The sequence below is a fragment of the Phyllostomus hastatus genome, unplaced genomic scaffold (assembly GCF_019186645.2).
Source record: "Phyllostomus hastatus isolate PE091 unplaced genomic scaffold, TTU_PhHast_1.1 phas_contig_1021, whole genome shotgun sequence".
NCBI classification, from domain to species: Eukaryota; Metazoa; Chordata; class Mammalia; order Chiroptera; family Phyllostomidae; genus Phyllostomus; species Phyllostomus hastatus.
In genome coordinates this window covers 15,586-33,520 of record NW_025333505.1, presented here as the reverse complement: position 1 = coordinate 33,520, position 17,935 = coordinate 15,586, and the positions used below count along the sequence as shown (strand labels likewise).

General features: G+C 50.2%; 1 pseudogene; it reads right to left on the bottom strand.

Annotated features, from left to right (window-relative positions):
* Positions 1-544: 544 nt before the first annotated feature.
* LOC123815293 lies at positions 545-16,799 on the bottom strand (annotated as a pseudogene).
* Positions 16,800-17,935: the final 1,136 nt, after the last annotated feature.

Here is a 17,935-nt window from a genome sequence, read left to right as displayed (position 1 = left end):
TTGAAGAGAAAGCCGGACTCCCTGCCATCTCTGCCAGTGGGGAGTGGCCGGAGGAGGAGGTTGTCTGAGGTGTTGCAGGGACCCAACCAGGCGGGTTGGGGGGCTGGCCAGTGTTCAGTGAGGCTGAGTCCCAGCACCGCCTGGTAGGTGTCTGTCCCTGACAGGATGCAGCTCTCCGGATTCTCAGGAAGAGGCTAAATTGCACCAGGGGTAACTGATCACGCGCCCAGGGTTAGTGCGCCCACATGGTGGGTGGGGCTGGCCAAGGGTGAGCAGAGACTGAAGCTGTGCCTACTTGAGCAAGGGCATCTGTCCTCTAAATGGAAAATGAGTGAGGGGTTGTTGGAGCCAGGGGACCCATGTGGGGTGGAGGACATTGTCACCTCTTCTCCTCAATAGGGAGGCTGGTCTCACCGATGAGTAGAAGGAAAAGGAAAATGTCCCTTTTCCCCTTACTCCTCCATCCTTCAGTGACAGTGTTGTGAGTGTCTTCTGGGCTCAGAAAAGTCCCTTTGCAGACTTAGAATTCAACCTTGGGGAGCCATCAACAGGCCTTCTCCCAGGTTCTGAGGATGTGCGGGGAGCCCCGGCTCTGCTGACCGCCGACGGCCGGTGAAGGAGCGGCTCCTGAGTCCTCCTGGATGCGGCTGTGGTCCGAGGACACGTCCCACTGCATTTCAGTTCTTCTAAATGTGGTGAGGTTTGTGTTAAGGCCCAGGACAGGGCCTATCCTGGCACATGTTCCTTGTGCACCTGAAAAAAATGTGTCTTCTGTAAATTCCAGCTTCCACAAACACCAGTTAGCCCTGTTGAGTGACGGTGTGAGGGACCCTTCTGGACCCCGGCTCGTTTTCCAGGTGGCTGTTCCGTCGATTGTGGGGACAGAGCAGTGAAGTGTCTAACCAAGGATCGTGAGTTTGTCTGATCTCCTTTCGGTTTCAGTTTCTGCGCACACATTGTGCTTCTCTGGTTTTGGAGGAAACACTGAGGATTCTTTGTCTTCTGGGTAGAGGGGCCTTTTTAGCATTTTACAATGTTCAGCTTTTTGCATCTGGTAATTTCCTTTGTTTTGAAGTCTAATTCATTTGCTATCAATACAGCTGTTTCTTCTTCCTTTTGTCTGACTAATTTTTGCACCACTTTTTTTTCCCATTTTTTGATGTTCAGCCTGTTTCTACCATAATATTTCAAGGGCTTTTTCTGAAAGCAGCCTATGTTTGGGGCATGAGTTTCAACCTACTCCGCTAATCTCTGTCTTTTTATCAGCAAACACTCTGTTCCCTCGGGTGCCTGGGTTGCAGCCGTGGTGGGGTGTGTCTGCTCCCTGGAACCCCTGGGGGCTCCTCCCTACATCCCAGCAGCTCCATCGCTGTCCCTGGGGGACCTCTGGGCTCCATCCCTCCCCAACCAAAGGGCGAGAATCATGTGTTTCATTGCTCCCACTGGACACTTTGCTTTTCTTTCTCATTTGTTTACCACTGACCATCTCCCATCTCAGCAAAGGGATAATGGTAGCCTTTTCCTGTTTGTTCCTTTGAAAGGATATTGGAAAGTGGACAAAGAATCCAGAATCCAGATTCCCCATCAGGGCCCCCGAGGGGATCTGTGCAGGACCCTGGAAGCAGAGTGATGGTGGCAGCAGAGGAAGTGCCGAGTCTCGGCCTTGGTGTTGGGTTCCCGTTCGTGTTTGCTGTGGCTCCAGGTGGGGCATGTGGGACTCTGGCTCCACTTCGTGCTCAGCTGTTCTAAATTATTTGCCCTTTGACTTGTCCCTTCAGTGATGTGAGGGCATCAGTGACCTGGGACTCCCTGTCTCTGAAGCACCAGGCAGAGGACACCATAGGGACCCAGCAGGATCCAGGGTGAGCTTTAGTTTGTGTGTGAGGGTGGAGACCCTGGGGGCAGAGCAAGCGTGGGTGCAGAGATGAGCTGGCTAACCTGGCTCATTTTACCTGGGCCTGGAGCTGACCCTCCCGGATCTGCATGGCACAGAGCGGCAGATGATTTGCCTACCTTGGTGTCACCAGTGCTCAGGCCACCAAGGCCTGTCTGTCCTTTATTAGGAGGTTGAAATAAAAATCTCCAACCCTCTTAATTCTTTTGGCTTTACTCCGGAGTTAGAAAGCATACCCCACCCTATGAGTGTGCCAGGCAGTGAGAAAAGCCCTCTGGGGAAGCAGACTCTCCTCAGGGTCTCTGTGGCTCCCAGGGACTTGAGTCTGTAGTTCAAGTTCCCTTGGGCTTCAGCAGCCTCTGCATTCAGGCTGCTAAGGGGTCTGATAGTGACACAGACTCCCCCGGGGAGATGTCCCCTGCAGTGACAGAGGGACAGTTCTTCAGGGTCTCTCTTCCTGTGGGCACACACCCTAGTGGGTGTGTGTGTCTTTCTGCACTTGGGTGTGAGTGTGGTTTTGCAGGTGGGGGCGGGGACGACAGAGCAGTGCCCTTGTTCAATGTGAGTGTCAGGCAGATGAACTGACATCTACAAATACTGATGTCGGACAACACGATGTGAACGTCCAGTGCATTTATTCACTCAGTTCATGGTCAACTGAAACAAATGGGAATGGGCTGAGGGTTTGTGTGGGCCCTGACCCTGGTCTGGTGGGGAGATGGGGGAGGATTCAATAACATGTGACAGCAGCTTGAGGTCAGTGGAAACCAGGAAAACCAACGACAGTTACTTGGCTTAAGTAGGAAAGGAGCCCAGAGAGGCCAGGTCACAGGAGCAGGGTTTGAGGGGAGGCGGGCAATGGGCCCTGGTAGGACTTTGTCGTTGGTAGATTACTGCCAGGTGAGGGATGCAAGCAAAGCCTGCAGACCCTGGAGGGACAGACACCAGAGATGAGTATGACTGTCAGCTGGTGGGACAAGGTCCTGTTTACAGCCTGTCACTCAGGGTGGACTTGGGGCTCAGGCCCTTGTCTGGTGAGCAGCCGGCAGAACAGGAGGAACACAGCGCCCAGCATGAGGACCTCGCACTTCTTCCGGGGCAGCACCCAAGCCCATAGCCCAAACAGCAGCTGGCATCCCCACCAGCCCTGAGTGTGTCCCGCCAGGGGGCCAGGAGACCTGAGGAAGGTGAGGAAGCAGACAGGTTTGGTGTAGAGGGAGGAAGGCTGCCCCGGGGTTATGGGGGTGCGGGGCCTGGGCCTGGGCAGGTCAGGGACAAGATGTGACAGGGTCTGACTCACTGAGACTCCCTGGAGGTGACATTGCCCATAGATGGTGAGGGCTTTGACTTCATCTGAAGCTCATGGGCTGGAGTCTGATTTTGGCCCATTATTGCCAGCTCGTCATTGATAATGAAGAACCCAACACCCACTGAACCCACCTACTGTCCCCTCCACTCCCCCCAGCTCTACTGAGATGTGATTGACATGTAACGTTGTGGAAGTTTAAAGTACAGAGCGTGCTGGTTTGATGCATTTACCTGTCGGCAAGGACGATCACCACCATAGTGATCGTTGGGGTGCTACCACCTGCACCACTTCCCATGACTCCTGTTTCTGTTCTGTGGTGACAACACTGAAGATCTGCTCTCTTAGCAACTTTCAGGGACAGAACACAGTGTCATTAACTCCAGTCACTGTGCAGTGCATTTCATCCCCAGAACTAACTCATCGCTAAGTGACCATTATGCAGTGTGACCACTGTCCCCCCATTCCCCACCTGCCTGCCCCTGCTAGCAGCCAGACTGCTCTCGTCTCTGAGAGTTTGGGTTTTTAAAATCCCGCATTGAAAGTGATACCAAACAGTGTTTATTACCGTGTCTGAGTAATTTCACTTAGCAAATGCCCTCCAGGTCTGTCTGCAAGTGGAAAGATGTCCTTCCGATTCTCATGGCTGATCACACACGCATACACGGGTGGGCAAAAGTAGGTTTACTTTTTTGTGAGTACACAAAATAGAGGTTAATCCTGTATCATTATTCATTAAATACTGTTTCTGTACTCACCACCCTAAACCCACTTCTGCCCCCTCCTGCACACTCTGTCCCTCGTAACTCTCACGTGACCTTTGTCCATGGGACCCTACACAGGACCTTAGGTGGCTCCCACACTTGGCTGCTGTGAGTAGCGCTGCAGTGAGCAGGGAGGTGCTGAGGCCTCTGTGGGGTCCTGTGCTCGCTCCCTGTGGATGGCGTCCGTGTGGACCAGGTGGTGGTGCCGTTCTCAGTTGTTTGGTGACTCTCCGTGCTGTTTTCCAGAGTGGCTGCCCCACTTTCCATTCCCACTGACAGTGTGCAAGGGTTCCCTTCCCCCCAACGTCCTCACCAACACTTGTTATTTCTTGTGTTTTTGACAGTAGGCATTCTAACAGGAGTGAGGTGCTGTCTTATTGTGGTTTTGATTCGCATTTCCCTGATTGTTAGTGATCTCAAGCACCATGTTCTGTTGGCCATTTACATGTCTTTTTTGAAAAGATGTCTATTCAGTCTGTCTGCCCCATTTTTAAAAAAGGGATTGTTTGGTTTCTGCTACTGAGGTATAGTGGTTCCCCATATATTTTGCATGTTAATCCCGGGTCAGATACATGACTGGCAAATGTTTTCTGCCGTTCTGTAGATTGCCTTTTCATTGTGAGAGTGGCTTCCTTTGCTCTGCAGAAGCTTATTAATTTGATGTTGTCCCACTTACTTATTTTTGCTTCTGTTTCCTTGCTTTTGGGGTCAGATCCAAACAATGATGACCAAGACTGATGTCAAGGAGCTTATACCCCTTGTTTTCTCTTAGGAGGTTTATAGTTTCAGGTCATATGTTCAGACCTTTTTTATTTCTGATTTAGTAATTCTCTATCTGTTTTTAGTCATACTAGCTGAAGATCTGTCAATTTGTTGATATTTCCAAAGGACCTAGCTTTGATTCTGCTGGTTTTCTGTAGTGTTTTTCTATTCTCTAGTCCATTAACTTCCATGATACTCTTTACTATATTGTTCTTGTGACTGTTTTAGGTATAGACTGCTGCCTCAATCACTCTTTAATGTGGAAGAGTAGGTCATTGGTTGGAGATCATTGTTCTCTATTCAGTGTAGCTCCATGTGAATTTCCATCTATAAATTTTCCTCTAAGTATTCTTTTAGCTGCCCCTCATAGGGTTTGCTATGTTGCTCTTTCATTTTTACTCATCTCAAATATCTATAATTTCCTTTTTGATATCTCCTTTGATTCATTGGTTATTTAGAATTATGTTGTTAGAAATCTATTTATTATTGAATTCCTCCCATTTTTTTTCTGTTATTGATTGCTAACTTTACTTCATTTTGGCTGGAGAATGGACTCTGTGTGATCTTGAGCCCCTTCCATTTGCTGAGGCTCATTTTGTGGCCTCACACCTGGTCTGTTTGGGGGAGCGTTCCCTGTGCACCTGGGAAGGATGTATGCTCTGCTGTTGTGGGCAGAGTGTTCTTGTGTCGGACCTGGTCGGTGACATCATGTCTTTGTTGACCCTCTGATTAGTTGCTCTATGAGTTATTGAAAGTGGGGTGTTAAAATCTACAACTATCATTGTTGAATTGTCTATTTCCCCTTGACCTCTGTGATTTTTCACCATTCATTGATTCTTTCTTGTGCTGGTTCAAACCTGCCATTGAACCCCTCTAGTAAAAGTCTTCACTTCAATTATACTTTTCACCTGACAAATTTGTGTTTTGTCCTTAGAAATTAATTTCCATCTCTTTATGGACATTGTCTATTTAATGAGATGTTGTCATCATAGCTTCCTTTACTTGTTTAGGCATGATTTTCGTCAGTTCTTTAAACATATTTATAATTGCTTTTCTGAAGCCCTGCCTTCCAATCCAATATCTAGGCCTCTCACAAGGAGTTGCTGTTGCCTGAGTTTTTTTCATGTGGGTCACACTTCTTTGTTTCTCTGTATGTTTTGCAGTTTTCATTAGGAACTGGATATTTTAAGTAATGTGCACAACTCTGAATAGTGACTTTCCTCTGCTTTTCTAAGGCTCAGTTTGCTGTCATTTATATGTTGTTTAGCGACTTGGCTAGACTCTTCTGGGGACATCTGTGTCCCCTGCAATGTGACTCCTCTGATGTGGCTCCTCAGCAGGGGCAGCCTGGGGGACGCCACCTGGGATGGCAATGGTTCTGGCTGTCGCTCCCTCACACAGTCTCTCCCTTAATCTCTCGGTCAGTCTCTGTCTCTCGGTTTAACACCCAGCTGCTTGGCCGACAATGGCCGTCCGGTCTGACCCTGGCTTCAGACAACAGGCCTCTGGGTGTAAATGACTCTGCAGTCTGATTCAATTAAACATGGTTTCCTTCCCAGGGGTGCTTTGCCAGTCTTTCAGGTTTTCTCTGACCGAGAAGGGCCCTTTGTTCCCATCTCTTTTCCTGGTGGTCTGCGCGACACTCGCTGGCCTGTGGTGTCTCCTGTAGCTCTCATGGGTTACCAGTGTCCTCAGAGTCACTTGCCATGAACATCTTCCCTGTTTTCAAGAGTGTGCTTTGAACTTCCCACTCTGCTCCAATAAAGGTGTTTCCTTTGAGGATTACCTTGGAGTTCTCTATAAGGATGGGCTTGTTTTCCTCTTGACAAAATCTCCCAGGCAGAGCTGCCTGAGGCACAGCTTGGGGCCTGGTGCAGAGAATGGCAGCCTCTGGCCTATCACCTCGCCCCTCCCAGCACAGACCCTCCATCCAACATGGGAGCTGGAGTGTGAGCAGCTGGGGTCCCCTCATTCTTAGCCTGCTGGGCCTGGGCTGGAGCCTGTGAGCTATGAGTAGAGCAGCAGAGAGCTCCTGGCTGCACTCACTGGACTTGTCCTGCAGCTCAGATTGGGAGGGGTGAGACATGCTGCCCCTGCCCTGGTTGGTGAGGGACCAAGCTCTACAGGAACTCAGGGAGAGGGGACCCCGTCTGCTCAGCCACATCTGCCCAGAATGGAGTTTCCCTCCAGCTGAGCTAAAGGTGCGCTGGGGAGAGAGGAAGGAAGTCATGGCTCAGGTAGCACGCAGACTATTACTCCTCTTAATGAGGTTCAGGAAATTAAAAAAAATAACAATTTTTCATTAACTGTATAAACTTAGAGAAACTTTTAGAGACTTTAACTGAAAAAGTTCCCCAGCTGTGGTTGTCTCACCGGTAAGGAGTCTGCAGGGTGCCTCAGGTGCCAGCTGGCAGAGGAAGCCCCGTCAGTGGTTTCAGACTAAACGTGGCAGCGAGCAGGCTCCCTCCCCGTCCTTCCCGCTGATCACAGGGATTTGGTGTCTCTTGGCTTCCCCTTCTAGTTGTGCTGTCATGGTGTTGAATGAAGTATTGGGAATTGGGGACCTTGGGGACAGCTGCCATTGTCCTCCAGGTTGCCATCCTCATCTGGAGCCCTTGGCTTTCTACCTGCTGCAGACGTTGCACCTGCAGAGGATTGGAGACATGCTGGTGTCTCCTTGTGTTTCCACAGAGTCCTCTGTGGTTGTGCACAGCTCGGACACAAGTCCTCTGTTCTGATTTTCAAGTGATGCTGCTTCATGACCATCAACATTAGAAAACAGTGAGGCTGTTCAGCTGCTCACTCACCACTCAGCTCTGAGAGCTTCGTTATTGGAGGATGAACGTGAGCCACGTCTGGGAGCACCTGCTCCAACCTGGGGGAGAGGGGCACTTGTCGGGCTCCCTGTCAGAGTTCAAGTGCTCAAGGGTTGTGCCCAAGGTCATTCCCAGTCCCCAGGAGGACCCGGTGCGGGTGGGAGACACCTGGGAAAACTCTCACAGTGCATCCTCAGGCAGCTGCAACCTGGGAGGGTCCCGGGTGAGTCCAGAGCACACGTCAGTGTGATGTCAGTGTGGAGGGCTCTTCTTGGCCCAGCCAGTCTCCTCTCACTTGACTGAACACACAGCACAGGTACAAATATAGGGCATGAGCTGTGTCACCGAGCTCTCTGGCCTGTGCTGTGACCACAACTCTAAGTGACGAGTCAAACAGCATCGGGAGGACGTGAGGCAGGAAAGGGCTGCGGCTGAGGCAGGTCAGACGCTTTCCTGTGCTCAAGTGAATTCTCAAGAAACCACCCTGTAGCTCGTTTCTCTGAAATTGAGGGGGTTATGAGAAAGGAAAAAAAACCCTTTTTGTGCTGTGTCCTGAGATATACATTAAAATTGTCCCTTTGTTCCTTGATACGTTTGTATTTATAGCATTTATCATCAGTGATAAAGCACTTAAGAAATTCTCTTTGGGCCTGGCTGGGTAGCTCAGTTGTTCAGAGCATCACCAAGATACGCCCAGGTTGGGGGTGAGATCCCAGGTCAGGGCACATGCAGGACTCAACCAGTGATGCACCAGGAAGTGGAACAATAGGACGATGTTTCTCCCCTGCTCAAATCAATACATAAAAATACAGGAAAATAACATCTGTTTATGGTAGGCTGGGATTGAAGGAACAAAGGTGTCAAAATAAATGGAAAGAAATGTAGATAACATCAGAAATTGTGCAAACCAAACTGAAAATCCCAGAAAGAGGGCAAGTGCCTGATGCTACCAGATGGATCGGGCCGCCTCTGGATTCTCGCCTGGTGCCTGTTCTAAGCAGCCTCTCCCTCTGCCCCTGGTATCTCGGGATGGCGAAGATTCAGGGCGGGTGCACACAGACGTGTGGGTTCTGGTGGGAGGGGATGGACCAGCCTTGGCTGATGAGAGCAGGCAGGCACCTGAGACTCGGCTGAGAGTGGCAGGAACCAGGGAAAGCTCACCTGCATCCCTGCTTCTTACTTTGTTGGGAGCTGGTGCCAAGTGGTGAATGGACAGTGACTGACACCTGTCACTGTAACTTTCCCTTCCACTGATGACCCTGAGGACTCACAGCATGGGAGAAGAGGGCCCCTTGTGATATTGCTCCCTCACACCAGAGCCCTGAGGCCAAGAGTCCCCGGACGGGTCCCTCCACGTGGGATCCTTGGAGGACCCTGTTTGTTGTCTCAGGTTTATCACTACAACCAACCGCCATCTGAGAAGAAGTGAGGGTGTGGGGCCAGGGCTCAGGATTCACACCCCTGGGAGGGTCTGGGCCCTCGTCCTCATGGGGCAGGGACCAGACAGTGTCATGTGATGTCACTCCCTGGGAGGCATGGGACTTAGTGATCTGACACCCCCTGTCTTCCATCTGTAAAGACACCTGGGCTCAGAGGGGTGTGGCTGTGCCCAAAGCCTCAGATCCTGAGAGTGGCTGGTCAGAGCCACTCACCTCTCCTGACTGCAGTTCACGGGTTGATGGCAGACACCTGCACTGATGTGCTCATAGGACAGGTGGCTCTGAATACCAGGGAACAAAGCAGTGTCACTGGGCTAAGGGAGGGGACACATTGTCAGACACTGGGCATCCTGTGCTGTCAGCCGAGGCTGGTGCCTCCTGAGTGTTTCAATGCATGAAAGCTCATGTTGTCTTATTTTGTAAGGGAAAATTCCCTCCTCTATGTTTTAGATAAAAACTCTTTATTGATCTATAAAATTAAACTTATTGGGGTGACATTGTTTGATAACATTATAGAGATTTCCAGTGTACGATTCTGACACATCATCTGTGTATTGCACTGTGTGCCCGCCACCCTCAGTCAGCTCTCCTTCTGTCACCACACACTTTGACCCCCCTTTACCCTTTACATCCCCCCGTGTCCCCCCAGTGAGCATCCCCACTGTGGTCTGTGTCTGGGATTTGGTCCAACTCCTCCTTCCAGCTGGTGGGCCTGGAGCTGCTGTCATGCACAGGGTTCTCAGGACCTGCTGAGCCCACAGCAGGCTGGCTGGTGGCCCGTCCACTGAAGTCCAGTGAAGAGTTAAAGAACCACTCACTTCCTCTGTGTCTCTCAAGAGAAAACAGTTTGGTTTTGTTTTCATGTTGTATAAACTGAGGACAACCATGAACTTCCTCTGTAAGGGGCCTGAGATCAGAAAGCAAAAGAGTAAAGAGGATGTGGTGGGAGAAGCTTGGGCAGTGAGCACAGGGTCAGGCAGAGTTCAAGTCCTTTCTGAGAAAGCCAGCAGTTCTTGGTCCCCAGGCCCCCCAGGTCCTCCTGGACCAGGTGTGGGGGTTGCCGCTGAGAGGGCCAACCCTTGAGTCACCCCGACACGCACACAGATTGGGGGTCCCTGGTTGTGCCGAGGAGGGAACAGGAGGAGGCAGGAGAGACGGGGAGGAAAGGAGGAAGGTGTCCTATGAGATTCTGAGGGCAGTTGAAACACTGTCCCACACACTGTGTCCCTGTGAGCTGCAGAAATCTGTGGTCCCACAGGCCTAGGAGTCCTGCATGAAAAGATCGGCCAAGCCCCACTCACCCTGAAGGATCCTTAGAGGGTCACTCCTGGTTGGTGCCCAGCTTCTTGGGGGCAGGTGGCAGTCCTGGGAAGTCCTTGGCTGGAGGCTCCATCGATTGTATGTCTTGCCTTCACACTTGACAAGGAGAAACCAGCCTGCACCCCACACAGCTGAGCTCAGACACCCCTCAGATCAACACTCCAGTTCATTGTTTACAAGCTCTTCCTTCCTTCCAGCAGCAGACAGGACTCCCTGACTCTCCCTGACTCTGGAACACCACCCCCTGTCCTCTGGTGTCCAACGACAGGGTCCTCACCTTGATCTGAGATCTGGTGTTTAACATTCCAGTGCCCAGCACAGTCCCTCCGAGGCCACCTCTGCCTTTGCTCCCTTGTGCTTCTGCATTCTCCCCATGCCCCCAACCCAGCCTGTCCATCCCCAAGCCCACAGCCACAGTGAGAGGGCAAGTAAGGTTTTACACCAGTGTCCACTTCCTGGTTCTGACTCCAACCCAATGAAGGAAAATGCTCCATATTATGTATTTTATTATTATCCCTGCCCCCTTCATTGAGTTTATTGGCGGTGACCTTGGGAACCACAACAATGCAGGTATCAGGTGTATAATCCCACATCTCACCATCTGCACCCTGTATTGTGTGGTCACCACCCACGTCAGGTGTCTGCCCATCACCATTTAACGCCCTGTGCTCTCCTCCACCACCCCTCACCTCCCCTGGGCAATCACCACTCTGTGTCTGTGTTCCTGAGTTTTTCCTTTCTTTTCCCTTCAATCCCACCCCCAACCCCCACTCAGCTCTCCCATGACCTCCCACCACTGTCAGTGTGCTCTCTAGTAAGTACCTCATTTTCCCATCTGCAGTGGGAGCTGCAGAGAGGTTCACTTGCCCTCCCCTGTGAAAGCCGTGTCCCATCCCCAGAGCCTGTGAATGTCACCTTATTGCTAAAAGGTCTTTGCAGATGAGGATCATTCATGGTGGGGTGACAAGGGAGATTGTCCTGGGCTCTCTGAGTGGGTCCCACACGGAACCACAAAGGCCCTGAGAGGAGGAGGCAGGACGATCTAAGGAGGAAGAAGCCATGTGGTGACGGCAGCCCAGACTGGAGTGACGTGGTCACAAGCCAAGGAATTCTGGCAGCTGTTAGAAGGGGGAGAGGTGAGAGGGATTCTCCCCTGGAGCCTCCAGAGAGACCAGCCCCGATGACACCTTCGTTTTATCTTTGTAAGACTAATTTGAGGCTCCTGGCCTTCAGGGCTGTAAGAGAATAAATTCGTTTTCTCCTGGGCTGCTGGGTTGTCGGTACTTTGTGATGCAGCAACAGGGCACCCACACACCAAGGCTGACTGTTCATTCGTGGAGGAGTCAGGACAGTGTGAGGGACCGTTCCTTTTACCTCCTGTTGTTATTTCTGTGATGCTGTAGTAGGTTTGAGCTTTGAATTCATCTAGATCACAGCAGCAGAAAATGTCCTGAGTTCCACAAGGTGGGCCCTGATAAAACGTCAAGAAATGTTTTTTCATAACCCAACCTTTGAAAATTTATATACATCCACTGTGTGTGCATGTCATGTAAATAGTAAAAGGGGAAATAGAATAAAGGCGACTGTGCAGAAGGAAGCTGTGGCTTTCCCCACATTCATGTCCTTCCTTCTGACGGTGTGGAAGAAATAGCATCCAGGGAGTGGGAGGAGCAGCTTCCGGAGTCAAAGGTGGGGACCAGCAGCAGGGGGACAGGTGGCTCACGGCAGAGCTGGAAGTGGACAGGAGCCTCTTGTGACAAGGAGCCTGGCCACGTGAACAGTCAGGAGGGAGGTGAGATGACCCTCCTTCTGTCACAGTCTCCTAGGCACTCTCTCTCCTGTGTCACAGTTATGGCGGGATTGCGGTGTTCCAGGGACTCTTCCGAGGAAAATGGCCTCAAGGCTGTTCCCATCCAAGACCCACATCCCATCCCTGTAGCATCTGTGGATTCTCTCAACCTCTTCCCTCTCTCTACCTTTGGGGAACTGAACTGTGCACCTGAGCATCACACCCTTCAGAAGCAAGGAGGTCACCAGGAAAACATACAAGGTAGCTTCTGGCAAGACAGGGTTCACTCAAGGACTGTGCAGAGTGACCTGAGACTGGGCCACGGGGGGACAGGTTGAGCAGGAGATGAGGTCCTGGCTGTGCTGCTGAGTCACACCCGTGCAGCAGGGTCAGGGTCAGCCACCTGGGGAGTGACCTGTGGGGCTGCCCAGGGCCCTGTGCTGAGAGGGGCCCCTCATGTGGGTCAGTGCTCTGTCAAAGCATCTTGAAATTGTTCATGATTTTTGAACAAAGGGTCTGACTTTTTCCTTTTGTGCCAGACCCTGTGAATTTCAAAGCTGGTCCTGCTCTGTGTCTCTGCTGGAAGTCAGGAAACTGTTACCTGGGATCTTCATGGTGACGGAGTCATTAGCACCAATAATTGGTCCAATGCTCTGGACCAATGACAGGTCATGAATACCCTCATTTCCAAATCTTGCTGCTTCCCTCCAAGGGCAGCCACCCTATTGTCCCCTACTTCCTGCTGCTTCTGGTCCTCATAGTGCCTCCCTGAATGTTTAAGGATTAACTAATTAAATTTCTCAATCTAATGAATCAAAATATGTAATAAAAATCAATATTTAATGGCGATGCAACAGGCAACTAGAACGTCGTGTCCACCATGAGACCTTTGACAGTCTTTCTCCCACTGGAAACCAGTTCCAGAGCCTGTGGCATCTGTCCGCTGGGTGAATCTCACACAGGTGCCTCCTTCTGGGCCTGGGGTGGGGGAGACAGAAAGTTTGGGAGGGGAATTGGGTCTGCTCCCTGGGAGCATCTGCACCTGTCAGACCCTGGGCACGTTCCAGCTGGCAAGGGACCATATGAAAACACCAGGGAGGCTGTGTGGTCACAGAGACTTTTCCCCAAACCCCCTTCTCTCTATTCCCTCGTGGCTCCCAGTGGTGTAGACCCCTTTGGCTCTGCACCTGAGTCCTGTAATTTCTGAATGAGGAACTGAGACCCTCCTGAAAGACTGGACTCAAAACCCACATCACACAATCAGCAGCAGCACCCAAGGACGCCCCAAGTCACTTGCCCGACTTCCTTCTTCCAGGATGACCCCGCCATCGCCCACTGCACAGGGACGATGGCCAGACATTGTGCCTGGCTTTCTGGGCAAGACTTGGGTCATTTGATAAGGGCCTTTGGGATCCACCACTATCACCCAAATACTGAATATTGCCATGGAAATGCTCTCTCATTTCCCACCTTTGCCTCACTCCCACCATCAGCCCAGGCTCCTCAAAGCACTGCAGCGACATTTCAGGGGCCGACCTCACTGGGGTGCTCAGGTTTGCCCCTGTGGTCACCTCAGCCTCAGCCTCAGCCTCTCTGGGATGGGGTGACTGGATGGTCACCCCAGTTCATCCTCATCTCTGTCTGCCTTCCAGAGATGGGTTGAGACCTCTCATCCTTGAGGCTCAGACTCCTGAGTCTGGGAGAAGACCCTGAGAGATGGGCTGACAGTGGTGGTCGACCTCAGGCTTCCTGGGACTGGGGTGTGATGGGTGTGAAGATAGTTGTGTGGTCTCTTCACCATGTAATTTCCACTGCAGTGGTGCAGACCTGTTTATATGCACGAGAAGATGAGGCCTATATAGAAAGTGTCAAATTGTCAAAAAACAGGAAATGTTTATGAGATTGAAAATTGTTGATACCACAACTGCAAAGCCTTTGAGGTTCTGAGCTGGAAGAGGTGCAGAAATAGCTGGGCCAGTAGCTCAGCCGGTTGGAGCAGCAGCTCGACCACCAGAGGGTTTTGGTGGTGCGTGATGGACGTTTCTCTCTCACATTGAGGTCTCTCTCTCTCTCCCCCCTTCCTCTCTCTCTAAAACCAATAAATACATCCTGGGGTGAGGCATAAGTAAAATAGGTGCAAAAGAAAGACCCCATCTGTGGACAGGAACAGACACAAATTCACATTGGAAAAGGGCAGCGAACGCGAGCCTGTGTGACAGCTTGCTGCCTTCCTTACAGTCAGGCCACCACAGCCGAGTCTCCGGGTACAGCCAGTGGTGCCGGGACACCTGCCCCTTCCCAGCCCTCTCGTATTTTAATTTACATAAAACTCAGTACTTTCTTTCACAGATTTAATGGTTTATTTTGTAGACATATGTTTAACAAGTTTTCATATTTCCCATTACTGTGCATATATGTATACATGTTGTGCTGTGTATTCACTTTATTTTATGTTTTAATTTATTTAAATTTTTATCTTTTGATCCCCTTCAGCCTTTTCTTTCTACCCACACTCAGGACCAGCAGTCCATTCCTTGAACTTATGAGGCTGTCTTTTTTGTGTGTTTGTTTGTTTTAGATTCCACATATCAGAGATCACACAAAGTTTGTGTTTCTCTGTCCTGCCGTTTTCTCAGAAGTTGCCCTTGAGGTCCATCCTTGTTGTTGCAAATGGCAAGATTTTTTTTTTTTGATGGCTGAACACGGTTCCGCATATATCAGAGTTTCTTTACCCATTCCTCCTGCATGGACACGAAGGTGGTTTCCACGTCTTGGCCATTATAAATAAGGCTGCAATGAACATGGAAGTGCAGGCATCTTTCCAAGTTCGTGTTTTTGTTTTCTGCAGCTAAGGATCCAGTGGTGGGATCACTGGATCATATGGTACTTCTTCCTTTAATTGTTTTAAATCCTCAGCTGAGAACATATTTTCATTGCTTTTAGACAGAAAGGGAAGGAGAGGGGAAGGGACAGATAGAAACATTGACGTGAGAGAGAACCACAAAGCAAGTGTCGGGTCTCCTGGGGACAAGGGGATGCCCGGTCTCGCACCTGGAAGCCCACAAGGCTGAAGGGACGGAGCAGAGCAGCTCGGTCACCTCGGTTCTCGTAGAAGCAGATGAGGACGAGGCCTACCTGCAGCTGCTCCTCAGCAAACTCGGGAAGGACTGTAAAACCATCCTTGCAGCCCTGCGGCAGAGCACCGCCTGGGACCTCGGTGCAGAGGCAGCTGCTACTGGGCACCGCTCTCCAGTTCACGTGTTTGGCGTCTGGCGCTTGGTCTGGATGTTGCAAGTTTCCATCTTGTTATTAGACGTTGGTTCCTCTCTTACATTCAGGCTGTTATCGGAGTAAAGTTAATTGGCCGAAAGTTTGTGGTCCCTCTGACTCTTCCTTTGCCTGCCTGGGATCTTCAGGGCTGGGTGAGGGACACCAGGAGCACCACTGAGGCCCTGGGCCCCGGGCACCACAGCAGCTGAGAGAGGCCCAGAAACTGGCACTGCTGCACCCTGAGCGGCGCGGTGTGGCTGCCGTGGGCGGGGGCGCTGGGCTGATTTCCCGCTTTTTCTCTGGTGAAGCAGTGGCTGCTGAGGAGCGGCTGCAGGGAGGATTCCCCATCCCGCTGCTGGGGAGCAAAACCAGGGAAACCTCTGCTGGCCCAACCGGACTGCCCCTGCTTCTAGCGGTTCGCAAACTCAGATCGAATTTTTTTGGAAATGAGTCCTGTGAGTTCTTTGCATAGTTGGGATATTAACCTCTGATCAGCTCAGTAATTTTGTAAGTGTCTTCTCCCATCAGACGGTTGTCTTTTCATTTTATTGATGGTTTCTTTTGCTCTGCAGAAGCTTTGTAGTTAGATGGGGTCCCACTTGTTTATTTGCTTTTGCTTTTGGTGTCAGATTCAAAAAATCATCACCAAACCTGGGCCTAGGAGCTTATAGCCCAAGTTTTCTTCTAAGGGTTTCAGACTCAGGTCTCATGTTCTTCAAGTCTTACTCCATTTCGAGTTAATTTTTGTTTGTGGTATAAGAGTCTGTTGTTTTCCCATGGTGTGTTCCTGGCTTTTTTGTTGTTAATGAATTAAACATATGTGAGTGGGTTTATTTCTGGGATCTTTTCTCCCAATGATCTGTGTATCTGTTTCTATGCCAATGCCACACTGCTTTAGTTATCATAGTTTTGTAATACAGCTTGAAATCAGGGGTCATGATCCCTCCAGCTCTGTTCTTTCTCCAGATTGCTTTGGCTATGTGGGGGCATTTGTGGTTCCATACCAGGGTTAGGATTTTTTGTTCTATTTCTGTGAAAAACACTTTCTGTGTCTATAGTTTTGCCTTTCCTAGAATTTTAAAGTATTGTAATCTAGAAGACATGGTCACTCATAGTTGATGCCTTTCACTTAGCATTTCTTTTAAGGTTCACCCATGCTGTGGCATGTGTAGTTTTTGTTCTTTGTCATTGCTGACTAGACTCCACACTGTGGGTGTCAGATTCCTAGGACTGCTGTAACAATAAACCACCAGCTGGGTGACTTAAATTGATAGAACCCTATTGTCTGACCGTTCTGGAGGCACCAAGTCCTGAACCGAGGTGTCCCCAGGCCCACACTCTCACTGTGGCGCTGGAAGACAATCTGTTCTCAGCTTCTTTATTTGTTGTGGCTCCTGGTGTTGCCGGGAACCCTCGGGGCTCACTGACTCCACACCCATCACTCAGGTCTCTGCCTCCGTTGTCACGTGGCATTCTCCTCTTCTCGTGGGACACCGGTCATATCAGATAAGGGACCAGCCAGCTCCAGTACGACCTCATCTTAACTACTTACTATTCCAAAGGGCCTATTTTCAAATGAGGGCACATCTGACACTCCAGTACATTCAGTAAAAGGGGGAGAGAACACACGCTGAAGGTTCAGGTGTTAAAGCTTCAACATACCTTTTTGGGGGAAGAGTTTAACCCACAACAGTTTGAATATGCCAGAATTTGTTTATTCATTCACCAGTGAGGAATGTTTTGGTGTTTCTGGTGTGGGCCATTATAAATATTTTAATAAGGAGGCATTCACACACACGTCTGTGTTTGTTATTTCTCTTGAGAAAATCCCTAGTGGTGGGAGAGTTGGTTTGTCTGCCTCACTGGAAGAGACCCTGTTGATTCCCCAAATGCATTTCCCTGCCGGGTCACTGTCTCGGACACGCGCCCCGCAGCACTCGGCACAGGCAGTGTCTGCACCTTCAGTCTGGCTGACAGGCCTCCAGTGGGAGCTTATTAGGGATTCACAGTGCACATCCCCGAAGTCTGGTCTCATTGAGCATTTACTTATGTGCTTGTTGGTCATTTGTGATTCTTCTTTTCATTAACGTCTTTTGCCCGTTTTATTATTGGGTTGTATTTGTTTTAATATTATTGTCATTATGTTATTATTTTGTATGAATTTTCTCTATTTTCTAGATACATGTGTATGTCTGATATATTTGGATTTGGTGTTGCTTGGCCTCGCCTTCTAGTTGTGCTTTGGTAGTGTTGAATGAAGTATTGCGAAGTAGGGGCCTTGGGGACAGCTGCCATTGTCCTCCAGATTGCCATCCTCATCTAGGTCCTTGGCTTTCAACCTGCTGCATATGTTGGACATGCAGAGAATGGGAGATGTGCTGGTGTCTCCTTGTGTTTCCAAGGAGACATTGTGTTACAAAGTCTGGTGACCCTGGAGACTCAAAGCATGGGAAAAGGGGCCCCTTGTGATATTGCTCCCTCACACCAGAGCCCTGAGGCCAAGAGCCCCAGGATGGTCCCTCCACGTGGGATCCTTGGAGGACCCTGTTTGTTGTCTCAGGTTTATCACTACAAC